Source organism: Salvelinus fontinalis, chromosome 39, assembly GCF_029448725.1.
Source record: "Salvelinus fontinalis isolate EN_2023a chromosome 39, ASM2944872v1, whole genome shotgun sequence".
In the NCBI taxonomy this organism is placed as follows: Eukaryota; Metazoa; Chordata; class Actinopteri; order Salmoniformes; family Salmonidae; genus Salvelinus; species Salvelinus fontinalis.
The window spans coordinates 2,892,431-2,897,345 of NC_074703.1; the positions used below are offsets into that span (position 1 = coordinate 2,892,431).

Here is a 4,915-nt window from a genome sequence, read left to right on the forward strand (position 1 = left end):
GGGAGGGGTGTTGAGAAGGACAAGGGGTAAGGGATAGAGGGAGGGGTGTTGAGAAGGACAAGGGGTAAGGGATAGAGGGAGGGGTGTTGAGAAGGACAAGGGGTAAGGAAGGGATGGATGGAGGGGTGTTGAGAAGGACAAGGGGTAAGGGATGGAGGGAGGGGTGTTGAGAAGGACAAGGGGTAAGGAAGGGATAGAGGGAGGGGTGTTGAGAAGGTCAGAAGTGCCTCTAAGAACGCCTACCCGTCAACGTTAAACCTGGAATCACACCTCCACCTGCAAACGTGACAAGACTTGCTTTTAGACAGAGACTACCTGCCTGAGCTCACTGCACAGCACAGAGAACAGGGAACACACAGCAGATAACAAACACTATGTTCCTAGGTAACAAAAAGAACATCAATTAAAACACAGCCACGGCCATCCTCTTTCCAGACTGTAGACTGTATCACAATACCTGTACTGGTGGACTGTATCACAATACCTGTACTAGTGGACTGTAGACTGTATCACAATACCTGTACTAGTGGACTGTATCACAATACCTGTACTAGTGGACTGTAGACTGTATCACAATACCTGTACTGGTGGTCTGTATCACAATACCCGTACTAGTGGACTGTAGACTGTATCACAATACCTGTACTAGTGGACTGTATCACAATACCCGTACTAGTGGACTGTAGACTGTATCACAATACCTGTACTGGTGGACTGTATCACAATACCTGTACTAGTGGACTGTAGACTGTATCACAATACCTGTACTGGTGGACTGTATCACAATACCCGTACTAGTGGACTGTAGACTGTATCACAATACCTGTACTGGTGGACTGTATCACAATACCTGTACTAGTGGACTGTAGACTGTATCACAATACCTGTACTGGTGGACTGTATCACAATACCTGTACTAGTGGACTGTATCATAATACCTGTACTAGTGGACTGTATCACAATACCTGTACTGGTGGACTGTATCACAATACCTGTACTAGTGGACTGTAGACTGTATCACAATACCTGTACTGGTGGACTGTATTACAATACCTGTACTAGTGGACTGTATCATAATACCTGTACTAGTGGACTGTATCACAATACCTGTACTAGTGGACTGTAGACTGTATCACAATACCTGTACTAGTGGACTGTAGACTGTATCACAATACCTGTACAGGTGGACTGTAGACTGTATCACAATACCTGTACTGGTGGACTGTAGACTGCATCACAATACCTGTACTGGTGGACTGTAGACTGTATCACAATACCTGTACTGGTGGACTGTAGACTGTATCACAATACCTGTACTAGTGGACTGTAGACTGTATCACAATACCTGTACTAGTGGACTGTAGACTGTATCACAATACCTGTACTGGTGGACTGTAGACTGCATCACAATACCTGTACTGGTGGACTGTAGACTGTATCACAATACCTGTACTGGTGGACTGTAGACTGCATCACAATACCTGTACTAGTGGACTGTAGACTGTATCACAATACCTGTACTAGTGGACTGTATCACAATACCTGTACTAGTGGACTGTATCACAACACCTGTACTAGTGGACTGTATCACAATACCTGTACTAGTGGACTGTATCACAATACCTGTACTAGTGGACTGTAGACTGTATCACAATACCTGTACTAGTGGACTGTATCACAATACCTGTACTAGTGGACAGTAGACTGTATCACAATACCTGTACTGGTGGACTGTATCACAATACCTGTACTAGTGGACTGTAGACTGTATCACAATACCTGTACTAGTGGACTGTAGACTGTATCACAATACCTGTACTGGTGGACTGTATCACAATACCCGTACTAGTGGACTGTAGACTGTATCACAATACCTGTACTAGTGGACTGTAGACTGTATCACAATACCTGTACTGGTGGACTGTATCACAATACCTGTACTAGTGGACTGTAGACTGTATCACAATACCTGTACTAGAGGACTGTATCACAATACCTGTACTAGTGGACTGTAGACTGTATCACAATACCTGTACTAGTGGACTGTAGACTGTATCACAATACCTGTACTAGTGGACTGTATCACAATACCCGTACTAGTGGACTGTAGACTGTATCACAATACCTGTACTGGTGGACTGTATCACAATACCCGTACTAGTGGACTGTAGACTGTATCACAATACCTGTACTGGTGGACTGTATCACAATACCTGTACTAGTGGACTGTAGACTGTATCACAATACCTGTACTGGTGGACTGTATCACAATACCCGTACTAGTGGACTGTAGACTGTATCACAATACCTGTACTAGTGGACTGTATCACAATACCTGTACTAGTGGACTGTATCACAATACCTGTACTGGTGGACTGTATCACAATACCTGTACTAGTGGACTGTAGACTGTATCACAATACCTGTACTGGTGGACTGTATCACAATACCTGTACTAGTGGACTGTAGACTGTATCACAATACCTGTACTGGTGGACTGTATCACAATACCCGTACTAGTGGACTGTAGACTGTATCACAATACCTGTACTGGTGGACTGTATCACAATACCTGTACTAGTGGACTGTAGACTGTATCACAATACCTGTACTGGTGGACTGTATCACAATACCCGTACTAGTGGACTGTAGACTGTATCACAATACCTGTACTAGTGGACTGTATCACAATACCTGTACTAGTGGACTGTAGACTGTATCACAATACCTGTACTGGTGGACTGTATCACAATACCTGTACTAGTGGACTGTAGACTGTATCACAATACCTGTACTGGTGGACTGTATCACAATACCTGTACTAGTGGACTGTAGACTGTATCACAATACCTGTACTGGTGGACTGTATCACAATACCCGTACTAGTGGACTGTAGACTGTATCACAATACCTGTACTGGTGGACTGTATCACAATACCCGTACTAGTGGACTGTAGACTGTATCACAATACCTGTACTGGTGGACTGTATCACAATACCTGTACTAGTGGACTGTATCATAATACCTGTACTAGTGGACTGTATCACAATACCTGTACTAGTGGACTGTAGACTGTATCACAATACCTGTACTAGTGGACTGTAGACTGCATCACAATACCTGTACTAGTGGACTGTAGACTGTATCACAATACCTGTACTAGTGGACTGTATCACAATACCTGTACTAGTGGACTGTATCACAATACCTGTACTAGTGGACTGTAGACTGTATCACAATACCTGTACGAGTGGACTGTATCACAATACCTGTACTAGTGGACTGTAGACTGTATCACAATACCTGTACTGGTGGACTGTATCACAATACCTGTACTAGTGGACTGTAGACTGTATCACAATACCTGTACTAGTGGACTGTATCACAATACCTGTAGTAGTGGACTGTAGACTGTATCACAATACCTGTACTGGTGGACTGTAGACTGTATCACAATACCTGTACTAGTGGACTGTAGACTGTATCACAATACCTGTACTGGTGGACTGTAGACTGTATCACAATACCTGTACTGGTGGACTGTAGACTGTATCACTATACTATAAAAACAGAACCTTCCTGAAGCATTATGATGAATGGTAGACCCATAAATGGCACCCTATTCCCTACCTAGTGCACTACCTTTGACCAAAGCCCTATAGACCCTGGTTAAAAGTAGTGCACTATATAGGGAATAGATTGAGTGCCATTTGGGACAGAGACGATATTGTCCATAGATGCCTCTCATGTTGTTCTACCTCATTTAACAACTGACCTTTGACCTTTGAGCTGACAATGATTGTTGTGCCTTGATGATTAAATCTATCTCAATTTATGTTTTAGGATCAGTCATTTTTTCCACATCTGTGGTTCCATTGTTCATGTGTGGGCTATGTCTTAAGGTGTTATGTCAAAGTTAACCAATATAATGTAGCGATTAAGGTGTTGGCTTGACATTTGCTGTACAGGTATTGTACACCTTCAATATATGTAGCTTAAATCATGACACTACACATTAACCTTGCTTGAGAGGTGATGATGGGTAGTGGATGGAGGAAGATTGCTTCGGGATAGGTCTACTGTAGTCAGCCACCTGGGCACCCAGCCAGACCCACACCACCATAACCCAGACCTGTAATTTTATTTATTTATTCATTTATTCAGGGAAAACCAATGAGACCAGGGTCACATCCCCCAGGGTGCCCTGGTTTACAGTACTACAACAATCAAAAACGATGTGAAACCAAACAGCAATCAATACAATGTCAAATAAAATGTAAATACAGCACAATGTTCCATTCCTCATCTACTCGGTCCACAACACCCTAAACGGCACCAGAACATCCACTTGTTATGAGTTCTGCAAATTGTTCCAGCAGTGAGGCGCATTAAAACATTAAAAAGCCGATTCTCCTAATTCGGTGGCGACCCGAGGAACCTCAAAGAGTTAACCAACCTTGTGTAATAGAGCTTTGTAAACAATGAAGGGAATAAGGAAGTGATCTACAGGACTTTAATGAGGACCGGACAACCTTTTGATACAGGATGTAGTGATGAGTAGGAAGTGATCTACGGGACTTTAATGAGGACCGGAAAACCTTTTGATACAGGATGTAGTGATGAGTAGGAAGTGATCTACGGGACTTATGTAGTGATGAGTATTAAAACTGTCACCTGTGATAAAAACCAATGGCACTATGGTAGACTGCATCCAAAGGTTTAAGAGTAGTGGCTGCTGCATTCTGGTAAATGGTGTCACCGTAGTCAACAACTGTAACAGTCTTGTTATCTATTGTCTAGTCTCAACATGTATTAACAAGAACATGAGTATTCATATAATTCTTAGAAATTCTTTACATTGTTACATTAGCTGAAATGCTCAGTGGTAGTTGGGTTTATACTTTACAGTTAGAA

At 42.6% G+C, this 4,915-nt stretch overlaps 3 long non-coding RNA genes across 4 annotated transcripts; all 3 read right to left on the reverse strand.

Moving 5' to 3' along the window:
• Positions 1 to 675: 675 nt before the first annotated feature.
• Positions 676 to 1,015, reverse strand: LOC129838632 (uncharacterized). The gene is made up of 3 exons (XR_008756876.1): positions 966 to 1,015; positions 824 to 911; positions 676 to 728 (listed from the first exon to the last, which is right to left on the reverse strand). It is a non-coding gene; the product is annotated as an uncharacterized LOC129838632 (long non-coding RNA).
• Positions 1,016 to 1,292: 277 nt separating this feature from the next.
• Positions 1,293 to 1,819, reverse strand: LOC129838633 (uncharacterized). The gene is made up of 3 exons (XR_008756877.1): positions 1,746 to 1,819; positions 1,597 to 1,657; positions 1,293 to 1,345 (listed from the first exon to the last, which is right to left on the reverse strand). It is a non-coding gene; the product is annotated as an uncharacterized LOC129838633 (long non-coding RNA).
• Positions 1,820 to 2,927: 1,108 nt separating this feature from the next.
• Positions 2,928 to 3,512, reverse strand: LOC129838634 (uncharacterized). 2 transcript variants are annotated; one of them, XR_008756879.1, is made up of 4 exons: positions 3,461 to 3,512; positions 3,305 to 3,365; positions 3,122 to 3,209; positions 3,038 to 3,087 (listed from the first exon to the last, which is right to left on the reverse strand). It is a non-coding gene; the product is annotated as an uncharacterized LOC129838634 (long non-coding RNA). The 2 variants fall into 2 exon arrangements; XR_008756878.1 differs by lacking the exons at positions 3,038 to 3,087; positions 3,122 to 3,209 and adding an exon at positions 2,928 to 2,999.
• Between the last annotated feature and the right edge of the window lie 1,403 nt (positions 3,513 to 4,915).